This window comes from Canis lupus, chromosome 7, assembly GCF_003254725.2.
Source record: "Canis lupus dingo isolate Sandy chromosome 7, ASM325472v2, whole genome shotgun sequence".
Taxonomy (NCBI): Eukaryota; Metazoa; Chordata; class Mammalia; order Carnivora; family Canidae; genus Canis; species Canis lupus.
The window spans coordinates 2,688,684-2,712,010 of NC_064249.1; the positions used below are offsets into that span (position 1 = coordinate 2,688,684).

General features: G+C 42.9%; 1 protein-coding gene and 2 long non-coding RNA genes across 7 annotated transcripts in view; 1 reads left to right on the forward strand and 2 right to left on the reverse strand.

Annotated features, from left to right (window-relative positions):
* The window catches only part of NR5A2 (nuclear receptor subfamily 5 group A member 2), a 138,012-nt gene that overhangs the window by 88,097 nt on the left and 26,588 nt on the right, over positions 1–23,327 (reverse strand). The window lies entirely within an intron of this gene.
* LOC112667111 (uncharacterized) lies at positions 1,324–3,238 on the reverse strand. The gene is made up of 2 exons (XR_003141054.3): positions 2,496–3,238; positions 1,324–2,117 (listed from the first exon to the last, which is right to left on the reverse strand). It is a non-coding gene; the product is annotated as an uncharacterized LOC112667111 (long non-coding RNA).
* LOC118355291 (uncharacterized) lies at positions 5,455–22,181 on the forward strand. Its single transcript, XR_004817456.2, has 3 exons — positions 5,455–5,510; positions 9,275–9,351; positions 21,677–22,181. It is a non-coding gene; the product is annotated as an uncharacterized LOC118355291 (long non-coding RNA).

Sequence of the window (23,327 nt, forward strand, 5' to 3'; positions counted from 1 at the left end):
ATAAACATGATCATAATTTTTAGAGGTGTAAACATGTTGATTTTCTTAAAAGTACATCGGCTGTACCCAACATCATTCCCCTAATCCAGAGATTTTCCTAAACTAATACCGAAAATGTCTTCTTACAAACAGGCTTTTGAGGAGCAGTTGCCTGTCAAATATATGCTATTCCTTCCCTCCAATGAGAACTCTCCTTCTCCGGCATTTAGGGAAAAGGCGAGCTCTTAAATAGATTCAAACCATAGGAAAACCCGAAATAGATGCAACCAGACACCTGCTGACGAACAGTGACAAATCCCACTGACACTGCAGTGACCCCCAGTTAGTCAAGATTTAATTAAGGGCATAATTAAGTCAGTGGAACAGAACACTAATGAGTGTTTTTTTTAATACGGGTAATTACACGTAAAAATACAAAGTGCGATGGAGACTTAAATATATCATTAAAATGAACGGTATAGAATAGCAAACAGAGAAGTATGCCTCTTCTATTGCTGTTTTAAAAAAAAAGTTGAATAAGTCTCAGGTTGAATAATACTCAGGCAAGTTTATGTTGGCTTCCCGCTGGGAACATTTGTTATTCTAATTTTGCAACAATAAGCGACTATGTGTATTGAGATCCTGTTTTCAATGCAGATTCCATCGGCTTTGAAGTCTTTCTGCGTTTAGCATTTTGTCCAACTGCAAATGAGCAATTAAGAGACTGTTTGCAAGTATTTGGCTTCCTATGGATCAGCTTCTGGAGGTGTCCATCTGAGCCGGGCCACTCCGACAGATGCAGGGCACTGGCGTTATTTACTAATTCAGAATGAGCTTCCATTATGTCAGACCCTTTGATTGGATCTTTGCTTTAGGCAAAGATGACATAACCCACAGGATCCTGGTCTACCGCCTGGGAAATACCGCAGAAGAAGGGCAAATACGACCGAAGTATAAAGTTGGGAACTTTTCAAACACGAAAAACGAAGTATTTGGGGGTCACAGGCACAAAGGCCTAAAACAACCACGTTACGTTCTGGGATTGAAAAGCGTTGCCCGTGTGGTTTGGGACTTGCCCTTCTGCCGGGATTATTTCATCCATGGGACCCCCAACTGGGGGCTTGAAGTCCTTGGCAGCCTTTTATCCATTTACCCCAGCAACAAGTGGAAAAGCAGATTCTCCTGCCTGCTAACAGTCCTCACTGAGCTCCCTACAGAACGAGTGACCCGAAGCCTTCCCTTTAGGAAGAGCAGGTCCATTTCCTTCCTGCAGGTACTCCCGCCTCTCTCGTCTCCACTGCTGGCTTACCTTGTGCTTTACAATATTCCAGAGAAAAAGAAAAGGATAAGCGCCTTTTAAGGAGCCAATGGCCAGACCCCAGGCCTCCCCGCACCCTCCTGCGGGGGCTGGGCCTGGGAAGCGCACCAGGGCCTCTCTTAGCAGACCCCATGCCCAGTACCAACTGCGATAAACACCGACGTGTCCGTAATGATAATGGAAAGTTCCTCCAAGTGAGGAGTGTGCCCTCGACAAAGCTATTCTGGTTACAAGTGTCCACAGGCAGATGGCGTGGGGAGGGCTCCCCGCACGCCAAGGCCCCGGGAGGGAGCTCCCCTGCCTCAGACAGGGGGCCACGGGCTCATCTTTACTGGGGGCCTGTCAAAAAAAACACGCATTCTCTTTCGGACTGGGCTGCTGCAACAATTCCCGGGAACCATAAAGTCAGAGGTTTCACAAAAACACCCCAGAGCCACAGCTGAGCCCTGACTTTAGAACACTTGCACGAGGACACGCTAGAATTCCGAAGATTGTCACGGATGTTCACTGCACGAACACGTGGAAGCAGGGGCGTGAGGGACTCCTGCGGTCTTCGACTCCGTGGGACGACTTTCTAAAGGCCACACGAGGTTCACTCGAGGGGCTGGTTCCACATCAATCTAGTGACCAATTCGATTCATCTGTAACGTCGGAGCCGTGAGACAGATTTCTGGTAGCGCTGCCCGGCGGTTCATGTGGGGGCAAACCAATCATCTCTTTCTGCGAAGCTTCTTTCCCCAGCTCTTGGCACCCCCCGACCCCAAATCACCTCAAACTTTCTGAAGGCGAGAATAAAATGGAGTAAGCCATCCCTGCAGAGCTTAAGGAAGAAGGCAAAACACAAAGTCAAGAGCTGTTTGGTGGTGTCTATCTCTCATGGAAGCCACTTCTGAAGACCCTACTGAGCTCATCTCACCAGAATGACACACATCTGATTCCCAATATCCCTTTCACCCACCCACCCCCCCTTTTTTTTTTGGGTGGGCAAGGCCACTCTTATCAAGTTAGGTATGAATGAACAGAAGTGTCTTTCATCCCCCACTTGCCTCATGGTTCAAAAGGAACTACTAAAATAGCAGCAACAAAAATCCAACAGCCTGCCAACGGGCTTACACACGTCCCATTCTTAAAGGCATGTGAAAGGTTGGAGAGCTCAGCAAAATTTTTATGTACGGGAGCAGGCCCAAGGAAAACTCACACGCCATAACCAATTGTGGACAGAGGATCATCTATCAGCAGACAAATGCAGGAACTCCAGAATGTCTCTCCTCAAATGAAATAATATATCTTTGAAAGCCAATGCCCGTTTTAGGCCCGAGGCCCATATATCAAGCCTGAGAGGCTTGTGGAATCGCTCCAGGGCCATTAACCCTCCACCTGTTTCCTCTTGTCCTTCAGGATGAGACCCTGCCCTTGATTTTACTCCCTTCCCCTGTTCATCTTCCGACAGAGTGTAAATGTAAAGCAGCGGGCCTGTGAAATAATTCAAAGGCAATGGACCAGGGGCATGGTTACAAATCTCTGCCACTGGCACTGTGACTTATGCAGGCAGTTTGTCACACATGAGCCAGGTGACCTCTGTGACATAACAGAGAAAAATATCGCCAGAGATCAAAGATGGGATTCAGAGTGCTCTAAGTAACTCTGCTCCACAGAGTGTGAGCGGGTTATCTGGTATCCAAGGATTTCCCCTTAATACCAAGAACATTTGTTCTAGTGAAATAGAAAAGGTAGGCCCGGGACTCCCTCATTGAAATCGTTTCTGTCAAGTAGAACTGGGGGCTTTCCTGTAACATCAGGATTAGGATTTCTGTTTTCTCGGTAACGCCATAGAGTTGCTGTGAAGGCCAGAAATGGGCAACAGAAATCTATCTAATTGGACCTTAATACAGAATGAATAGAAAGAGAAAGAGAGCCCATGAAGAATTTCCAGCTTGAGAATTTAAAAGCCCGAAAATTTAAAATTTAGGGAGGCAAAAAAGAAATTTTACGAAAGCACCTACATATTCTAGGTGAAATAAGTGGTTTAGTAAATTCTTGAGACTTAACACGATTCGTTAAAATGAATCGCACATGTTTCGTTACGTGTTATGCATTAAAGAATGATAGTAACTGAAGGAGCAAATGACTTTCCTGTGTAGGAAAGTCCTTTTAAAAATCTAAAGCTTTCTCCAAATGATAATTTAGGAAAATGTAGACTTGCCCATGAATGGTTTAAAAAACATAGAGAGAGAGATCTACGGTAAGGAAATTAGCCATTCACATATTCTTAAATCTGAATTAGAACTCATCCCTTGTTTGTATTTATTACTTAAATGATGACTTTCTCCAGTCACTTTGTGTATTCCAGTATTCCCCAGGCCCATTATTATTTCTTTGGTAGGGGTGTTTACTTTTGAATTCTTCACCAATTAAAAACAACAACAATCACAACAATAACCAGTTTGGGTTTGCTGATGCTAGAGATGCAAGCATACCTTAGTTCCTTGTTTCCTGTCCCAAAGCAAGGACTCTAGCCAGGATATAGTGGCATCCTTTGTAACCCTATACTCTAGCTGCGCGCACACAGTATTTCTTTCAAGCACTCTACAGGTCTTCCGTTGGCCAACTAACGTGTGTTTTCATTCTTCAAGCATGCTGACACCAATGTCGAATTTCTAACTTAGAAAGGTTAGAAGGTAAAAACCATCGACCTTAGAAAAATAACTGCAAAGTTCAGATGCTGAAGTTTGGAACCATTTTAAAATATGTCTTCAATCGCCACAGAAACATGAGGATACCAATCTTCTTTAGAGAGCCACAGGGTTCTTAACCTGGGACCACCCCCAGACTCCCAGGGGTCTACAAAGCCCTAGGATTGCATGCAAAATGTTCTATTTATGAGTTTTCCTGGCAAGATTAATAATAGCATTCATCGGATTCTCCAAGGTGTTTGTGGTCCAAAGAAATCCCTAACAGTGACTGCTAGAAAGTAAAATTGAAGGTCTCAAAGGTTTTATTACTAAATAAGAATCAAAAACTGTGAGAGCCTGAAAGAATCCTAGAGACCATCCATCCAGCCTGACCCATCATCTTGTAGGTGAGACAAAGAAGGCCAAGCAAGAGAAAAAAGGCACAAACCACAATTTATTAAAGCGATAGTTAGAGGAACTAGAACTCCAGACTCTTGCTTCCTAGTCTAGGAACCTTCCACTACATGTGATAGCAATCTTTCCTTTGGCTGTTGTTTAAAAGTCAGATTTTGTTTCACGTCTCTTAAAATAATTTTTCTGTGATGTAGAAACCTAATTATAAGAGATACCTGTTATTTAAAGGAACATAAAACATTTTATAATTATGGCCTTAGGCATCTGTTGTTATGAATAAACATTAAAAGACTTTCATTTGTGGATTAAAATTTGTTTTTATAAAAACGGCACTAGAATGATAGATATTATGCTTTGAATTCTTGTTAGGTTTTCTTCCTGAAGAGGATGGTTTGCGTATGTGTCATATAATACACTGGGCCTAATTTTTAAGTAGCTTATTGTGCCTATTTCATTGGGAGCACATTTTAAGTTTCTCTATAAATTAGTATTTCATTTGTACATATAAATCCACCGTCTCTTCTATGTTATTGGACTCTCCTTTGTAATATTCATGAAAATTTCAAACCAAGGTCATGCACTGCCTATCAATAAATGTTTCTTTTTTTAATCCATAAGTGTTTCTACTTAATGTTTAATTATTTTAAATTCTCTATGCTTCCAAATTATGAACAAAAATACTTAACAAGGCATGTCAATCATTTACCTGAATTCTCAACTAAGAGTAAACACTTAATATTTTCAGTAAACTACCTAAATGAGGCACTCCTTTTAGAAGGAAATGCTGGACCAAAAAAAAAAAAAAAATGGAAAAGATAGTCTAATAGTAAGTTATCCTAAAACTTTTAATCCACTAATGTTCTATGATTTAAAACAAATAAAATATGGTTAGCCCGCAGCCAAAAAAAAAAAAAAAAAATTCCTGGGCATGAATCACTGCTTACATTCTTTTCCATCCACAAACAATTTCGTTTGGGAAAGTTGCCACATAGTATCGACAGTGACAACAAATGGCATTGTCCCGTGAACATCTGTTTCCGACTCCCACACTGATACTGCAGGCTGAGTACTTAGGAGTTAGTTGGTCTTCACAAGTTGCTGAGCCACAAAGGAACTGGAAATCACTGGTACGTTGAGGTTTTATTATTGGAACACAGGAAAACTTTATCATCATGCTGGGAAGTTCTGTATCTTTTGAAATATTGGAACCGGGGTTATGTTAGCACATTAAACCATGCGGAAGACTACTTCTGAAGAAAAGGGAGAAAAAAAATTGTTTCTTGTCTATTATGTCCTTGGGTTGAGGTTCCCACTCAATCTTCATATAACTTCCTCACCCACCCTCAACTGAAAACTACTTTGTTTCTTAAAGATGTTATTGAGTTTAGTTTCTTTTTAAAATTAAAAGAACTGAATACCAAAGAAATTCTAAGCCAAACAGGGTAAATAAACACTATTGTTTCTTAACCAAAAAAAAAAAAAAAATCAAATGAAACCAGAAGAGCTTTTATATACACTTGTACTTGTTCTAAATTCAAACTACCATGCTTATGTTTTCTGAAAACCTGGTTACAGAAGGTTCAAAAAGACTCCTGTTATATCCTCACCTTAGTCCAAAATGATTTTAAAAAAAAAAAGGAAGGCAAAGAGCAGCTGGAGAAAAAGCTAATATGAATGGGATAAATGGAGAGGTGGACACAGGACATAGACATGGGACTTTTGCCTTTGCAGTGGAACGTATAAGGATATGGTTTATGCTAGCTCATCAATAACCAAGTGCATAGGACAGATTTCTGCTCTATTTTACACTTTTTCTCTGATTGGCATTTACTTTTAACAAAAGCAATCATGGAAGTGGAAATTACCCACAACAGTAATTCTAAATCAATGTCTGCTCAAATTACTTGCACACTCAAAATTAATTTGCATATTGCTGAAGCAAAGAGGCTTCCCTCTTTTCTGTGGTTAAAAATGGGGCCACATATTTAGGAAGTGCCAGGTGGGATGTGCAATCAACATCTGACTTGCGTGTACTTTTTAAACGTTTCATTCTAAACAGACATTGGAACATATTCTAGAAGATATTGTTTGTCTTGTTTGACATTGCACATAGCAGGCCCACAAAAACATTGCTAAATGAAATAATCACAGAGCTGTCTCACTGATCATTGGAAAATAATAAATTTCTACTGGAGAGGGGCAATTCTAATACTTATTTTCCCTACAGGATGATCTCTTTCATCAGAATACACCTATAGCTTGTGAATAAGTAATTGATGTTTTTTTTTAAAAAAAATAATCTTATTACTAGATACCACTTCTGTGTAATTTCATATCCTGAAAATCACCAAACCATGACTATATTTAAAAAATAATTACTACCGTAACTACTTATGGGAAAACATATTCACATGTGGAGGAGTAAATCTTCATTAATTCTGCTCTCTCTACCTATTAAAAACAAAACAAAAGTACTTGAAATTTGTGTTTCTCTCACTTTCAACTAGTTTCATAATCGGTTCTCAAATGATCTTACTCATAATTTAGTTCTCAAACAGAAACAAATGAATAAGACAATCAGAAACTCGAAGTAGATCTGTCATGTTCATGCATGTTGAGTCCTCTTGTTATAAAAAATAAAATAGAAATGTTTCCCCAATGCCCGTTACACAGACACAACTCCTCTGCCCTGTGTTCTCGCACGGATCAACTCTATGATACATTCTTTGTAAATTCTGATTATGCGTTCACAAGCCTGTCCCTCCTGCCACGGGTGGCTTGTGAGCAGGGACAAGGTATGTTTGCTACATTCATCAATCAGGGAACTGTGGCTCAGGGTTACATATAAAAGGCTTTGACCAAAGCCATAGATAGAGCTCACTGGTGGCCCCGGTGAAACTGAGACCAGGCTGCCCAGCGTGTACCCCCCACCTTCCAACTTGAACCGCACTGATTGATCATCCATAGATGTCATCTGATAATAACCAAATAAGTTAACAAAAAGGCAAGCCATCAGTGCTGATTTTAGTAAGGAAGTAAAGATAAAATTCTTCATCACACCTTGTGTCACCCAGAGGAAACATCGGCCTGCCAATTTTACAAACATGCCAGTAAAAGAATTTCCTTGGCAAACAGACAGCATGGAAATGTCCTTTTTAAAAATCAATTAACCCCCTAAATTCATGAGCTTGCTAGAAACATTTCCTATGCCATGGAATACAAGGCTCACTGAGATGCTCTTCCCCTTTCTATTTCTGGAATCTTCTTTTGTTCATACATGCTAATAATAGTGGCAGAGTTGGGGGGTTATTTATAGTCCAGAAAGCAGTATGACTCTGTGAACACTTTATTCATTTATATTTCCTGTGTTTATTGTTACCTTACCTTTTTGGTAATTTAAAGTGTTCCTCCAAGATTTTATTTAGTAACAAATTACCTGTAAATAGATTTTCTTTTAATATATAAAAGCCTATATTTAGGCTTGATAAAATATTTTACTCCCATTTCCGTATTAACTAAAAACAGATTTCAACGTGGGGGAGGGGCATAAAATGTTTCCCCGAAAATTGTATATGAAAACTTATTATTTGACCTTTGGGTGTTTTGATTAAAAGATTTTCATGTGTGTCATGGTTCGCACATTCTCAAATCACTCAAATTTCATCTTGCTTTTGAAGGAAAATTGCTATTATAGCTAATCTACTGTTTATTTATTAATCAATAGACTATAATTTTAAAAGGTATCTGATTACTATGCAATATGGTTAGAAAATTTAATGCTAAAAAATGCATACTTTGTTCCCCTCATCCCCAAACTGCTTTCTAGAGTAAGTGGTGATACCTAGGAATCTGCTTTGAAGCTAATGGGTTTTCTGGTATAAGAAGCATCCAAAAGTGGCAAGATTAATTTTGCCACATTTACTTCTGCTATTCCTTCACCTTGATTTTTGATAAGTTACTTACATCCTGTCCCTTTGTAAGTACTTCTTTATCAACAGTTATGCCAAATACGGAGCAAATCTTCCCCACATCTAAGGCAATAAAAAGTATATATATTGTCAACCTCAACCAACATCCCATATCCATACAGCCTTTTATTACACAGCACATGCGGTTTTATCACAAATTCAAACTGAAGATGGTTTTTTAAACTGATCGACTATTTTTTAAGCCGATCAACTTTTAAGATCTTCAGGGAAAAAATCTGTTAAACATTCTAATCGGCTCCACCTCAGAGTGAGATGCTGAGTAACACAGGTGGTACAGGCACTTCTGGTCTCATTGAATATCAGCTCAGCTTTTCATCACAACCTTAAAATCTACTAGAATGGAGATAATTAGGTTTTTTTAAATCTGAAATCGTCTATTTAGAAAAACAATCAGCATTTAATTATAGCATTCAATCTCAAAAGCTCTCTTTGAATAAAAATATTTTTTATTCCTCTGCTCTACAACTGATCCAACTAAGAGGATCAGGGAAAGTGGGGGCAATTATGTAGATGTTTATTCACTAATTCTCAATATGGGATAATTTAACAACTGGATTTGCCCTACACTCAAATGTAATACAATAGAGTCTGGGTGCCGTTGTCAGTTTAAGTGCCTTTCAATGTGTTTTTACCTAATGTTTTGTTTTGGTAAAGTTAAAGCTAAATAAATACTCCTTACTTCAGAAACCTTTGTGAAATATTGCATCTGTGCAGCAAAGTGCTTTCAAGTCTAAGGTAATTATTGATATATTAAGGTTTTTTTTTCTACTTCCTCAGGTGAAGTAGGATAAGGGCTCAAAGCTATAAAAAAAAAAAACAAAAATTCAAAAGCAGTTGAAATAGTATTTTGTGGATATGAGTTCCCTTCTCTGAAAGTGTTTTGTATGGTACATTTAATTTAGAAATCGAAGAACACTAATCAGAGTGGTTCTACATAGGATGCCACTGATCCCTAAACTCTCACCAGTCAGCCATCTGGGTAAGTAGTCCACCTCATAAAAGGATATCTATCTAGGAAAAGTAGGAAGTTTGGTTCTCATTTCAAAAGATAAGTATGCCACCACGTTTCCGTCATTCCCTATAAATTCTTCCAGAATTCTCCCATTTACTTGATGGCCAACACACAGACTGACACTGCTGAACCTCATTTCTGCTCATGCTCATACCTAATCAGGCGGGCTTCTCACAGAGCAAAACCCAGCAATTCACACCAGCTCTAATTCACACTTGTTTATACATTCAATTTTTAGAACAGTTTCTATTAAATGTTATGATGCAGAAAGCACCTATGAAATCTCCTGCTTAGGATCCCTGGGTGGCTCAGCTAGGTTTAGCGCCTGCCTTTGGCCCAGGGTGCGATCCTGGAGTCCCAGGATCGAGTCCCACATCAGGCTCCCGGCATGGAGCCTGCTTCTCCCTCCTCCTGTGTCTCTGCCTCTCTCTCTCTCTCTCTCACTCTATGTCTATCATAAATAAATAAATCTTAAAAAAAAAAAGAAAGAAATCTCTGCTTAATTATTTTATTGAAAGGATATTCTTGACTTGTAGACTACTTACAAATAAAAACCGCAAGACACTAGCAAAAATACGTCTTGGTTCCTAGAAGTTGTGAGACGGCCTTCTTGCTCTCATTACTTTTCTATTTTTTTTTTTAGGTTTATTTATTTATGAGATAGAGACGGGCAGAGACACAGGCAGAGGGAGAAGCAGGCTCCATGCAGGGAGCGTGATGCAGGACTCGATCCCGGGACCCCAGGGTCACAGCCTGGGCCCAAGGCAGACACTCAACTGCTGAGCCACCCAGGCATCCCAGCTCTCACTACTTTTCACACCAAAAGTCTGCGCAAAGGTGCTCTGCTGTCCATTCATTTAATTAACACATACTCAGGCAGTCGCGGTGGCTCAGCGGTTTAGCAGGAGTCCCACGTCGGGCTCCCTGCATGGAGCCTGCTTCTCCCTCTGCCTGTGTCTCTGCCTCTCTCTCTCTCTGTGTGTGTGTCTCTCATGAATAAATAAATAAAATCTTTAAAAAAAATTAACACATACTCCTTTGGTGCCAATATTTATTTATTTATTTATTTATTTATTTATTGAAAAGTGGCTGACATAGAATCATAAAATATTTAAAGTGCATATTGTGATGAGTCAACAAATGTATAGGTATGAAAGAAGTGCATGTATTTGTATATGTGAGCAAATCAGAAGACTTGTACCTGCACCTAATAAGCTTCAGCTTCATAAACCTTCCTGTGTTCGGGCACTTTCTAGGGTCTCCATGGATCCAAGCAATTGTACACACAAGATCTGTGTTTGCAAAATTTGCAAAATAGAAGACATTCATACATTCTCTTTCATCAAGAAAAACTTCCTAGGTGATCCCTGGGTGTTTCAGTAGTTTAGCACCTGCCTTCGGACCAGGAGGTGATCCTGGAGACCCAGGATCGAGTCCTCCATCGGGCTCCCCGCAGGGAGCCTGCTTCTCCCTCTCCCTGTGTCTCTGCATCTCTCTCTGTGTCTCTCATGAATAAATAAATAAAATCTTTAAAACAAAACAAAAAAAAATCAAAATAAGAAAGAAAAAGGAAGGAAGGAAGGAAGGAAGGAAGGAAGGAAGGAAGGAAGGAAGGAAGGGAAGAAGAAGAAAGAAAGAAAGAAAGAAAGAAAGAAAGAAAGAAAGAAAGAGAGAGAGAGAGAGAGAGAGAGAGAGAAAGAAAGAAAGAAAGAAAGAAAGAAAGAAAGAAAGAAAGAAAGAAAAAAGAGAGAAAGAAAGAAAGAAAGAGAAAGAAAGAAAAACTTCCTAAACTGTAAACTTCAGGATCCATAGAGCTGGAGTCTATCTCTGCGGCAAGTGACCACTGACTGGAGCTAATATATGAACTGGCAAGAAGTTTTTTCAACTGCAAAGATATCAGAGAAAATAATACCACTTTTTTTTTCTCCAATGCCTAGAAGTAAGTAAGGCGCTAAGTAATGGGAAACCAAGACCTTTTGGAATATCAGGAGATTGAAGGATTCTAATAGATAAAGCACTCATTACTATTAACAGGGTGATTAATTCTAGTGTGACATATTCATGCTCATCTATAATTTTGTATGAATCCCTGGATTTTTTTTAAGATTATTATTTATTATGTATTTATGTATTTATGTATTTATGTATTTATTTATTTATTTATTTATTTATTTATTCATGAGACACACAGACTGAGAGAGAGAGGCAGAGACCCAGGCAGAGGGAGAAGCAGGTTCCCTGCACAGAGCCTGATTTGGGATTCGATCCGGAATCCCAGGATCACAACCTGAGCTGAAGGCAGGCGCACAACCGTTGAGCCACCCGAGCATCCTGAATCCCTGGATTTGTCTGATAATCCAAACACTGCCCACTGCTCTGCACTGGGCAGAGAGAAGCACTGACAAGACCATCCCTTCTGTAGTTGATGTTAATATAGAGAGAAAGTTGAAAAGTTTTCAGAAGGACAAAGTCAACTTAAGGATTGGAATTTTATCCTCATTAAACGGACTATGGAGGAAAACAAACTGGGCCTATGTCCAGGCACTGACTCAAATTTTGGGTCAAATTCTTCTAAAGAATCCATACTAAGGTAAGACAAAATACTTTTATTTATTTTTTTTTAATTTTTATTTATTTATGATAGTCACAGAGAGAGAGAGAGAGAGAGGCAGAGACATAGGCAGAGGGAGAAGCAGGCTCCATGCACCAGGAGCCTGATGTGGGATTCGATCCCAGGTCTCCAGGATCGCGCCCTGGGCCAAAGGCAGGTGCCAAACCGCTGCGCCACCCAGGGATCCCGACAAAATACTTTTAAAGGTCACATTCTACACCTTTAAAACAAGAGATCCAAAGTTCCCATCTTCCTTCAGCTCAGAGCCAATCTTAGAACAAAAAAGTCATGTGGGGCAAGCCCTAAATGTTCTCAGCTATTAATTTCCCTGTGTGCCACTCAGATCGAATTTTGCAACCTGGTCAGTTTGATTAGCATAGAGATCCATTTAAAAAAAAAAGATTTTATTTATTTGAGAGAGCGTGCACGCACGCGTATGAGCAGGGGGAGGGGCAGAGGGAAAGGGAGAAGCAGACTCCCAGTTGAGCAGGGAGCCCAATGCAGGGCTTGATTCCAGGACCCAGGGATCATGACCTGAGTGCAAGGCAGACGTTTAACCAACCAAGCCACCCAGGTGCCCCAGGGATCCAGTCTTAACAAGTCTGGGGATGCCTGGATGGCTCTGCTAGTTAAGTGTCGACCCTTGGTTTTGGCTCAGGTCATGATATCAGCTGAGATCAAGCCCTGTGTCAGGCTCCACACTGAGCACGGAGCCTGCTTAGGATTCTCTCTCCTTCCCAAACCCCTCCTAGGCACTCGCTTCTCTCCCTAAAAAGAACAGACAACTTGGGCAGCCCGGGTGGCTCAAGAGGTTTAGCACCACCTTCAGCCCAGAGCATGATCCTGGAGACCTGGGATCAAGTCCCGCATCAGGCTCCTTGCAGGGAGCCTGCTTCTCCCTCTGCCTGTGTCTCTGCCTCTCTCTCTGTCATGAATAAATAAATAAGATCTTTAAAAAAAAAAAAAAAGACAACTGTTAACAACAAAACCAGAACAAGACTCTTCTGTCTGAATTACTGAAACAAGTTTGGATCTCTTAATGACAATATTTTTAGGTTTTCATTTAGCAGCTACTCAACAAGTAATTAAATAAAAGGTTAGGATCAAGTGGAGGGTAACCTCATGCTTTCACCATATTGACAGACCCAGAGGGAGTGACGTGATAAGCAAGAAAAGGTTTAAGTTGTATATAAAAAAATGTCTGTTAAGCTCTGAAATAGATTGCCGAGGATGGTAGAGAATCCCTCCCTTTCAGAAGAGCTTGAATTCTATCTGCATAGGGTGGGTTAGCTGTGTTCTCTTGAATAAAAATGGGGATCTGGGGATGCCTGGGTGGCCCAGCGGTTGAGCATCTGCCTTGGGCTCAGGGTCCCTGCATCAGGGTCCCCGCAGGGAGCCTGCTTCTCCCTCTGCCTGTGTCTCTGTCTCTCTGTGTCTCTCATGGATAAATAAATAAATAAAACCTTAAGAAAAAAATAAAGGATCAGAATAAACCAGTAATTCACAAAGAGGACAACAAAGGACCAACTCTGGCATCTGAAACTATGTGTTCAGGGAGCTCTCTAGAACATCTGCAGTCCTTGATAATAGAGATTCTGGTTCCCTTTCTCAAGAAATGGCTCTCAACGGCTTAAGTCAAAAACTGGTATCTTCTTGTCTCATCTTTTCCTCTCAAAACCCTTTTTGGCATGTTCTGGAAGCTTTGTGCCAACATATATCCTGAATCTATCCACTTCTCCCCGTCTCCACTATCACGGCCCTCTCTAAGCCATCATAATAGCTCTCCTGGCCTGCTGGATCCCCTACTTCCCTTTAACCTATTTCCCACCTGCAACCAGAGCACCATTTTTATAATGAGGATTTGATGGAGTCAGTCCATTGCTTAAAATCCTCCTATAATTTCTTGTTCCAAACAGAAAAAAAAAAAATCTAAGCCCTCCATGAGCTGGACCACGTGAAATTGTCCTACTTACGAGACGAACTTTCCCCCTCAATCGCGGATTTCTATGCCCTTTGGCTCTCCTCATGCTTCTTGAAAACACCAAGCTAGTTTCTACCTCAGGGCTTTTGCACTTGCTATTCCTGGACCTGGACTTCTGTATCTCCAGATTTAGCAACATTACTTCTCTACTGCTAGAGATTTTAGCTCAAGTATCAGCTCTTCATATCACTTCTCTGATACGAAGAGCTCCCTCCCTCCCCATGCTCCACTTACTCTTTTACGCTATCAGTTCTCATTATTTTTATTGGCTTGTTTATCATCTGTTTCCCTTCCACGAGAGTGTGAACACTAATAAAAGCGGTACCCTGGTTTATCTTGTTCACTACAATGTCCCCTGGTCTGGAAGAGGACTTGGCAGTGTGGGTATGTAGTGAACATATGCTGAGCGAAGGAAGGAATGATTCATCAGGTTGGAGCTAGGACCAAGAATAAGGAATTTTAAAAGCTTGTGTGTGATCACTTTAAGTACATTGGGCCAGACAGCCCCTCTTCAACTCTTCAATATATATTTAAAAATATATATATTTACATATAAATATATATTCATATATAAATATAATTATATATTATATTAATTATATATTATGTTAATTATATCAATTATAAATATATATTTATATATATAAACTTGATGCCATTAAATCAATGACTAAGACATAAACAGCAACAGATCAGTCTGAGATTAAACTTCAAAAAAAAAAAAACAACCACAAAACATCCTGGTCAAAAAAATATGTTATATTGAAGAAATAGTAAAACATCATGTTTATTTAAATTAAACATGAAACAAAGACCAAGACCTCAAATACATACATGTCACCAATAACTGAAATTCACCTAGAGGCAAAAGGCCAACTTGAAAGAATAATAAGTATGTGAAAGATAACAACCATGTACCTTCTTTGCAACAACGACGAGAAAATTTAAGCGACACCTAGAAGAAACAATAGTGGAATGCACTACCAACTAAACTCTGGGGAACAAAGGAGAATCTAGACGAAAACCAAAATCAGGAAATAACACAGTTCACATATGTCCAACAGTCGCTATGGTGTAATATTTCCAATCCGCCCAGGTCTCATGTACTTACTCTGCTGGTGGCTTCCCCGCCTTGAATAAAACCCAGGGAGGAGGAAGACCTGGGTAGCCCTGCTCACTTAGCGGTAGGGGGTCTAGCTGTGCCTCAGGCCACTTCCCCACACACTCAGCCCTCAGCTACTGGAGTTATTCACAGTTCCCAAGAAGCATGATGCCAAGGCCTCCGATTTTTGCACAAGCTGTTCTCTGCCAGCAACGTCTCCCTGACCCCCTTACTCCCACTTGCTCATCTGGCCCCACTGGGAGACTCCTCTTAGATGTTACCGCCCCTTCCAGATCATACCCCCACCTCCCACCCCAGGCCGGATTTGGTGCCTCCCAAAGAGCTTGCACTACACTCTGGGCAAATCTCTCTCTGTTTCAGTCATTATGGGACTTAAAGCCCGGTTTCTCCAGGGTCGATTTGTTGTCTTTGAGAATTAAATTGTATTTTTCAGTTTAAATAAAATCTTAACGGGATCCCTGGGTGGCTCAGGGGTTTAGCACCTGCCTTTGGCCCAGGGCGCGATCCTGGAGTCCCAGGATCGAGTCCCGCGTCAGGCTCCTGGCGTGGAGCCTGCTTCTCCCTCCTCCTGTGTCTCTGCCTCTCTCTCTCTCTCTCTGTCTATCATAAATAATAAATAAATAAATATTAAAAAAAAAATCTTAAACGTTGGTTTAAACAGAGTCAGGATCATTTGCATGCCCATCACAAGGACTTGCCCACGATTTCCAGGGTAGGATCTGCCATTGTATTTTAGAGCTGTATTAACGCCAGTGAATTCTACTTCAACTGAGAGAAGTGCCCTGGAGGGCTTAACGTGTAACCAGTGAGGACTGCTTTGGTTTTTACCTCTAGCAATTTAGCCTCGATGGACACACAGTAGGGGCTCACTAAATGTTTGATGAATGAGCTAGTGAACAAGTGAATTAATGAATATATAAAACCGGAATCTGACCTAATCCAACATCACAACAAATTATTCATGCCAGACGTGTTTTAGGGGCAGCCTGAGAGTGTGATTCAACCCTAAAGAAAGATGCTAACCTCCTGGTGAAATGCAGACATAGTGTGTTTTGATGCTTTTCAAGAGCTACTACCTCAGTTGCACCCATTCAAATATATGGCTGCACTGAAGTTATGTTTTCAAGACTGCAACATTTCATTGATAAAACCATAAAAGTAATTCTCGATGGTCAAATAAGGCTCCTTTAAAAACACTCATAACCATGAATCCCAACACACGAGTGCAAAATATGAATGCCTTTAAAGCAAGTCATTCCCCACGAAAGTGAACCAGGGCTATTTTTTTTTTCACTGTAAATGCCTGACTCGATTTGAACCTAATGTAAACAGCAATATGATTGTGCCCAAGCATCCCCCTCCACCTTACTTTAACGGATCCAGAACGGTTTTTTTTTTCCTCCAAAGCTGGAGCAAGAATCAATTAAAATATATAATAACGTGTTAACTAGCTAATACAGCAGTTACCGTTAAGAGGCATTTCAGGCGTCTGAGTTTTTTAGCAGCAGACCTGTTCTTTCATTCGCTCTGTAAGATCTATAATTGAAAGAATGCCATGAGAGACGCCTTTCATCAGCTCCCTGAGTTACATTTCCCACTTTGATAACTGTACAAGGAAAATCTAAGGCACTTCAAGCTACCCAATTACATTTGATTAGCTAGTGAAAATAATGTAACAGCTTTTCATCACCCAAAGGAAAACTTTTGAAGAATTCTATTGCCAACACTTCTGCACAAACACTGATCTCTATCATTATTTTACAAGGGGAAATGGAGTATTTAGTATGTTTCTTTTTTTTTAATTAGGCAACAAGTAAAGCCTCTTGTTCATCACGACTTCAGATCAAAAAAAAAAAAAGCACAACTGTGATGATCGGATGTGTGTGGTAAAGAAACATTTGTGGTGATTTCAGTGTAGGCAGGATACAGTGGTCAAAATAAAACAACAGGCCTTCGAATGAGCCAACAGTTCAGAGAACATGTCTGAAAACAGGATATGCCCTCAAAACTCTGTGATATATACACACAAGACCTGCCAGGGAGAACCACTTGGGTGCATGGGATTCTTTTCTAGCGACTGAATGAGGGTGTGTCTTGTCTAAAATCAGGAAGATGAACCGAGAGGAAATGAACCGGCATTTAAAACACCATTCTGAGGATTGTCAGATTACCAAAAACACATATATTTAATGCTGCTTAAAAGTAAAGACACGATGCCTATGTGCTGCCTTCCCCACTGAGGAGTCTGGCTCCCTCCGAGTCTTGAGCGCATTAATTCAACGTGTATCCTGTGTCTTTATACGTTTCATTCCCATAAAAATGTTTTTAATTTAAAATGAAATAATTGTACTGCTCTCCCAGGTAAAATACTCCGTCAGGAGGGTATTTAGAAGCGGGATAGTCAATTCCCAGGAGGGGGTCTTGCTGTAGACTTTAAAAACCAACACCACGAACCCCTGATGAAAGGCCAGCTACATGCACGCTCCGAGGCCAGCGCCCTCCGAGGCCCCGGTGGGAGGTTACATTTCGCCTTTGCAAGGCTCTTATTGCACAATAAGGACAGACTTTGGACCTATTGGCCAATTTTTCTATCTGTCGTGTAAAGAAAAGGCATTCTTAGCGAATTAGAAGTTGGATCCAGTTCGGTTGTAAAGTTAATCCCGAATGTTGTGTAACCCTAGCGACATTTCTAAATAATTCAAGATAATGTGGTTTTCTTTGAAGTTTTCTGAGAGACGTGAACAGCAGCAGGACCCAATAGTTGTGTCTACCCCAAACTGCACACGGTTTCTGGCTGTGCCTTCAGAGCACACCATACATGAAAAATGCATAGACCTGGTCAGGGCAGCTCAGAAGCATCGCACTCGAAGTCGATTTCTAAGGAGGAGGTTAAGAGTGAGGCAAGGACCGGCAACAGTCGGTGGGACTGCGGGGATGCGGCTAAAACCCAAGCAGAACCGCCTCGCCCTGTACAGAAGCCCTCCCTACTACTAGGCAGCAGCAGAAGCGTTAAGCTGTGCTTGTGGGAGAGCCCCAGGGCACACGCACGGGCACACGCACGGGCACACGCGGGCCTAGCAGTCTCTTCTGACCATTTAAGCAGACCTGCTACCCTGCCCCCCCCCCCCAAGAAAATGCCACCGTGTGGAAATCACTTTGCACCGTGGGAGGACCCGAGAGAAGCTCCCAACTAGTACCACTGAAGACACCCCATTCTAGAGCTATCTACCCAACTCTCTCTGGCTTTCTCTGTCCAACCTTGGACCTTGGGCGTTCAGGTTGTCCTCCTTGCTCCATATTTCACTTGAAGGGAAAATGCAGAGATAGCCCAGGCCAGGGGCTTTGCAACCACATGGTCTCCAAACCACAATCCCGAAAAAGTACAGTAACACCCCCCCGCCTTAGCTATCGTTTTGCTTTCTGCGGTTTTGCTTTCTCCAGTCAACCATGCCAGGATGCCCAGGCCATTGCCCTCACTTCAGCTCATCCCGTAGGCACTTTGTGCTCTCCCTCCGGCACAGTAAGAGCAGGGAGTACGGCACAGTAAGATTGAGACCACAGTCCCGTAACTTTTATTACAGTACATCGTTGCCATTGTTCTCCTACTATTACTTGTTGTTAATCTCTCACTGTGCCTAGTCTGTATATTATATGTTACCAGGTAGGAAAAGTAGTGTATGTAGGGTTGGGTACTATCTGCAGTGTCAGGCAACCACTGGGGGGTCTCGAATCACACCCCCTGCAAGGAAGGGTGGAAGGAAGGGGAATTACCGTAATGGCCCTTAGGAAGCCAGAGGCTTAAGAGAAGGAAGAAAGTAAATTGCATAAGAAAAGAGAAGAGAGGAAGCCTGGGTGGCTCAGCCGGTTAGGAGTCTACCTTGGGCTCAGGTCCCGATCCCGGAGGATCCCGGAGGATCCCGGAATCCAGCTCCGCAGCGGGCTCCCTGCTCAGCAGAGTCTGCTTCTCCCCGTCCCTCTGCTCCTCCCCTCCGTGCATGCTCACTCTCTCTCTCAAATAAATGAATAAAATCTTAGGAAAAAAAAAAGGCAAGAGAAAAGGAGCCTGGACAGAAAGAAAAGGAAGGATGGAATGAAGGGGAATGGAGAACAAAGAAATGGACACAGAGGGAGAGCATCCCCGGGATGCCGGCCCGGCCCCATTGGGCTTAGCCTGGTGCCCAGAGAACCTGGAAGTGTAGACGAAATCCGGTTTTTAGTATCGGTCATTTGAGACCCGGCTGCTGGACGAGGCGACGCAGTGAGCGGCGCTGCTCCCGAGTGTGGGTGGTGTTCTTGGGTTAGGATGAATGTCTTTAAAGTGAAGAATAGCTGAAATGCCCCATTTCTATGCAGCCATTCTGCAAATGGATGTTGAGCCCTCAAAGCTTTGTATGATCTACTTCCCAAGCTGTAGAAGAATAAGTCAGAGCAAAGTCATTCTTCACTTATCTTGGAAAATAAAAAGACCAATTTTACCTCACAGGTTCAGAGGGCAAAGTCCTTCAAAAGTGTGTTAAGGGGTGTCACACGTGAGTCATGTTTCCAGAGTTTTTTTACCCATTACCTGACTTTGACAGTGGATACCACGTGCAGAGAGGGACCCAAGAGGCCCGCGGACCAAGGACCAAGGGAGCCCCATGTCCCCAACAATGAGGAACTGACCCGGGCAGACTTTCCACAAGATCTGGGAGCGATTTGTGCACCCTGCTGGGCGAGGGCAAGTAAGGTGGGGAGCAGGGCCCCGCTGTTCTCTGTAAACGGGGTGCAGCTGCTTCAAGCCGACAAACTGATGCAACTGTGTCCAGTGATTATGCAGTAGGAGCTGCTGCTGGACACTGGAGGGGGGGACTGGGCAGGCCAACCTAGGACCCCCAGGTACCCCCAAGGTGGGAGACCACACTGCCACAGCCTGTCTGACCACCTCATCCTTTGCCCCCTGCAGGCAGGTGCCACAAATGGCCTCAGAGGCCCAGGAGGAGGTCTCTGCCCCCATGCCAGCCCGACACCCTTGTGGTACCGACTCAGTGAACTGTTCAGTACTTTCCTTCCTACAATGTCCTCCTCTAATAAAGAAGAAGGAAGGAAGGAAGGAAGGAAGGAAGGAAGGAAGGAAGGAAGGAAGGAAGGAAGGAAGGAAGGAAGGGAGGGAGGGAGGGAAGGGCCTGGATGGCTCCGTGGCTGGAGTATGTGACTCTTAATCTTGGTGTTGAGTTCAAGCCACATCGGGTGCAGAGATTACTTAAAAATAAAATCATAGGGGTGCCTGGGGGGTTCAGTGGTTGAGCATCTGCCTTCAGCTCAGGTCATGATCCCCGGGATCCTGGGATCGAATCCCACTTCGGGCTCCCCACAGGGAGCCTGCTTCTCCCTCTGCCTGTGCCTCTGCCTCTCTCTGTCTCTTACAAATAAATAAATAAAATCTTAAAAAATATATTTTTGGGGGATCCCTGGGTGGCTCAATGGTTTAGCGCCTGCCTTCGGCCCAGGGCATGATCCTGGAGTCCCGGGATCGAGTCCCACATCTGGCTTCCTGCCTGGAGCCTGCTTCTCCCTCTGCCTGTGTCTCTGCCTCTCTCTGTCTCTGTATCTTTCATGAATAAATAAATAAAATCTTTAAAAATATATATATATATATTTTTTTTTTAAATAAAGAGAAAGAAAAAGAAAAGGAATTTATGTATCCTTGGGCCAATTTAAGATAAACTGTTCTGCACAGTTTAAGGGCAAGAGAGATCCTTTAAGACCTATTGTAATGGAGTATACAGATCTGGGCACCATGATAACGGCAACAATCATAAAGTACTTTACAGTTTACCAAAGACTTCCATGTGCATTTGGAAATTTTTTTCTTTTTTTTAGAGAAAGAGAGAGCATGCTAGTTGGGGGGAGCAGGGGAGGGAGGGCAGGGACACAGAGAGAGAGGGAGAGAGAGAGGATCTGAAGCAGGCTCCAGGTCCAGCTAGGTGTGGGGCTCGATCTCACAACCCTGAGATCATGCCCTAAGCCAAAATCAAGAGTCAGATGTTTAGGACGCCTGGCAGGGGGGCTCTGTGGTTGAGCGTCTGCCTTGGGCTCAGGGCATGACCCCGGGGTCCGGGATGTCCCACATGGGGCTCCCCGCAGGGAGCCTGCTTCTCCCTCTGCTTGTATCTCTGCCTCTCTCCTTGTGTCTCTCATGAATAAATAAAATCTTAAAAAAAAAAAAGGTGGGGTGGGGGAGGCCTGGGTGGCTCCATGGGTTAAGCATCTGACTCGACATCGGCTCAGGTGATGATCTCTGAGTTGTGAGATCGAGCCCCGCATTGGGCTCAGTGCTGTGCCTGGAGCCTGCTTAAGATTCTCTTTCTCCCTCTGCCTCTGCCTCTGCCCCTCCCCACCAAAATGATAAATAAAGGCAGCACATTTGTAGTAATCAAGTACGCAACTCAATGTCTCCGTGGGCCACTGTGACCCCAAGCACGACAAGGGTTGGGCAGGCACATCCTCTGCAAATAACACACTGTGTGATAGCAATAGTCCAAGTCTTTACTCAAACTCTTTGACCAAAGCGAGACCTTATTCTGTGCTCACTTCACAGGGCTGTCCTAAGGAGCAAACCAGAAGATGGCCTGAAAGCACCCAGGGCTACGGCAGGCGAATAGGCAGGCGAATAGCGGCACAGAGAAAAGGGGCTTCTCTTGCCCTTCACCACCTGACCTGGAGCACAGCAAGCACAGTGTCGATTTTCTTCCTAGTCTCATGGTTTGTGTTCAGACACCTGATGATGGCCCAGCAGCTAAACGTGGGATCTCTCAGGTGTGGTTGGCTATTCTCATGCTCTCCTCATGAGAGGTTGGCCTCTTCTCATGATTCTAGGAGGTAACGAATAGATTCATAGGAACAGGAGGCTCATCTGTGTGTGAACAAGCAAACCCAGTACGGAGCTATGACCGTCACTCCCCACGCTCCGACCAAACACCCTGGCTTCCCGTGGAGGGAGATGCTGGCGTGGAAACTCCAAGTACAACCACCGCACTAAAACCGAGCTTCAGGAACTTAAGAGTCTCAGCGGAGTCTGCAGCTGATAGACGTACGCTCACGGAATAAAGCAAAGTTAATACTTTTAAAAAGTAACTACAAACTGGGGCGCCTGGCTGGCTCAGTCAATAGAGCACGCGACTCTTGATCCCAGGGTCGTAAGTTCGAGCCCCGTGTTTGAGTGTAGAGCTTACTTTAAAAAAAAAAGTCATCACAAACTATTAGGACAGGGATTGGCAGGAATGGGGTAGGGAGAGGCCCTTGACTACAAAGGACAACAGGGGGATCTGAGAAAGTGATAGATTGTTTTATATTTGACTGTACACTAAAGGGTCAGGGCAGGGAATAGAAATCATAGCTTAATAGAAAGAACTAACACAGAGCAGTTTCAGGGTGCCTGGTGTACCTCCAGGACGTCCCTGTAAAGGACAGGGAAGGTAAGGGATACCTACCTCTGCGGTCAGGTGGGCATTTTCATCTGCCCACTAAAGAACTAGCCATGGCAGTAACAGGTATTGATGGAGAAAAGTGGATTCATCCAGGGCACAGTGAACAAGATTAAAATAATGGATTCCTGGGGCACCTGGGTGGCTCAGCGGTTGGGCATCTGCCTTTGGCTCGGGTCATGGTTCCAGAGTCCCGGGATCCAGTCCCGCATCGGGTTCCCAGCAGGGAGCCTGCTTCTCCCTCTGCCTGTGTCTCTGCCCCCTCTCTCTCTGTGTCTCTCATGAATAAATAAAAATTAAAAGAATAAAAAATGGATTCCTGAAGTGACAATAGACAACGCACCATCAACCAGACCAGGTCGGCCTGGAAAAAGTCATGGAAGCAGATGTCCGACACCCCAAGAGACCTGGCTGTCAAGTCAAAAGCGCCAAGTCTAATATTCTCTGCAAATTCACAAAGTCAGAAGAAGAGTTCCGTGCCACCCCTCTGGTGGAAGGAAGAAAACCTGGCTTTCTCATTTCCTCGCCAACCCACGTAGGACAGACAGATGCTATTCTGCTATCTTTTGATGAGTAAGTCACATGGTGATGAACATTTTCATGCACCTTCAGAGAGAAAGCAAACAGAGGACTCTTCTTGAGTGAAATCGCTTTGCAGTTCCTGCGGGAGTAAGTGCTTTGCATCCAGAGCGATGAGAACCCAGGTTCGTGGAGTGGCCGAGTCCAACTCTGGGAAGCCACCGGAGCATCTGGGGGGGTGGGGGG